This window comes from Tenrec ecaudatus, chromosome 12 (genome assembly GCF_050624435.1).
Source record: "Tenrec ecaudatus isolate mTenEca1 chromosome 12, mTenEca1.hap1, whole genome shotgun sequence".
Lineage (NCBI taxonomy): Eukaryota > Metazoa > Chordata > Mammalia > Afrosoricida > Tenrecidae > Tenrec > Tenrec ecaudatus.
Genome location: NC_134541.1, coordinates 68,715,123 through 68,716,932, shown reverse-complemented (window position 1 = coordinate 68,716,932; position 1,810 = coordinate 68,715,123). Strand labels below are relative to the sequence as shown.

The 1,810-nt window shown below is 68.3% G+C and overlaps 1 pseudogene; it reads right to left on the bottom strand.

Moving 5' to 3' along the window:
• Positions 1 to 293: 293 nt before the first annotated feature.
• On the bottom strand, positions 294 to 1,517 carry LOC142422703 (nuclear receptor subfamily 2 group F member 6 pseudogene; annotated as a pseudogene).
• Positions 1,518 to 1,810: the final 293 nt, after the last annotated feature.

Below are 1,810 nucleotides of genomic sequence, written 5' to 3'. Positions count from 1 at the left end.
TAGACATCCTCTCCAAATGACTTCAGGTGCCTATCCAGGTGCAGAACGCAAGTCAGCACCGCCGAGGCATGTGCTTGCTGTGCCTGAAATAAACCTTCCAGGCTTGTAAGGCTCTGAAGTCCAGTAGCCTCCGAGTCAAATTGTAACCAGGGTCACTAAGGGCTACTGCATATTACATAATGATCTTTCGCCCTAGTCATGGTTCTGGTTAGCCACTTGGGGAGGCTGTCCCTATCCTTGGCCTGGGGACCCCGAGCATCTGTGTCGCTGGAGGTCGGTCACTGGCCGGAGCCCTAAGGCCAGTTGAAAGTACTCCCCGAGAGCAGCATGTCTCGGATCAGCGTCTCAACGGGTGTCTTGCCCACCAGGCGCATGAAGAACAGCTGAGAGATGAGTGAGGCTGGGACGGCGCGCAGGGCAGGCAGACGCAGCAGCAGGCGGCCGAAGCACTGGGGCTGGGCTGGGTACTGGGTCAGCATGTACTCAGTCAGGGCCACCTGCGCCTTCTCCTGCAGCCTCTCCACGTGTGCTGGGTCTGAGAGGCCACAGGCATCAAGAGTAAAGAGCGCGATGGCCTTGAGGCAGCCATACTCCGCCGAGTCCACCTGCAGGCGGCCCAGCTTGTCCACTTGCTCCTGGAAGGCGCGCACCTGGTCCATGAAGGCCACCGCCCGCTTGGCGGCCATGGGAGCGGTGTGCAGCCCGGCTGCGGCCAGCAGAGGCGCAGTGTGCAGGGTCAGGGCGGCCCCCGCCGCGTTCAGCAGGAACAGCTCGCTCCAGCTGAGCCGCAGCAGGGCCACCTGGTCGGCCACGGGCAGCTCGGGGAAGAAGGGCGCGTGGCGCGCCCACTCCAAGGTGCTGAAGAGCAGCCGCGCCGCCAGCTCCACACACGTTATCGATGCCCAGCACCGCGCCCGCGCCGCCCGGGCCGAAGGCGCTCGCCGCGCCCGTGCCAAAGTGGCCGGCCACCGCCAGGTAGGGCTTGGCGCGCAGCAGCTGTGCGATCAGCTCCCACACTGGCTGGCCATGGAAGAGGTCTCCGCCCACCGCCTCCGCCAGCGCCAAGCCCGGGGGGGGGGGGGGGGGGGGGCTGCCGGAGACGCGGCGCCAGGACCTGGCGGCGAGTGGGGGCTGCGGCCCCGCTGCACGGCCTCTTTGCGCATGCCGACCGGAACACTTCTTGAGGCAACAGTACTGACACTGGTTCCGGTGGTGCTGGTCAATCTGGCAGTCACGGTTGGACCTGCAGGTGTAGCTGAGGTTGAGGAGTATGCTCCGCTTGAAGAAGCTCTTGCAGCCCTGGCAGGTGAGGACGCCCTAGTGCTTGCGCTCGCCTTGTCCCCGCACACCACACAGTCCACCTGCAGCCCCTGCCGCTCCTCGTCGCCCTGCTCGGCGTCGCTGGCGGCGCCCGGGGGCGAGGCCGAGTCCTCGGTGGCGGGCGGGTAGCCACCCACCTTGTCCACGCCATTCGCGTCTCCACCGCCGCCGGGGCCGCCCCAGCCTCCGGCCACCATGGCCATAGCCCCCGGGCCGCGGGTCCGGGGCGCCCCCGCTGCGCGTCGCTCTGGGGGTACCTCTCTCGGCGCAGGGGTCGCTAGCCGGCGCGCATCCGGTCCCGACGCACGGGGGCTCCCGCGGAACCCCCCAAAAAAGTTTTGCAGCACCAACTTCTGCGGCCGGTGTGCGCGCCGGCGGAACTGGTCGGGCCGGTTCCAGGCCAACTTTCCCACGCGTGCGCGGGCCCGGGGCCGGGGGAGGCGCACTGGCGTTGAGGCCCGGGGGCCCCGGGGGCAGGAGCCCGGCCGCC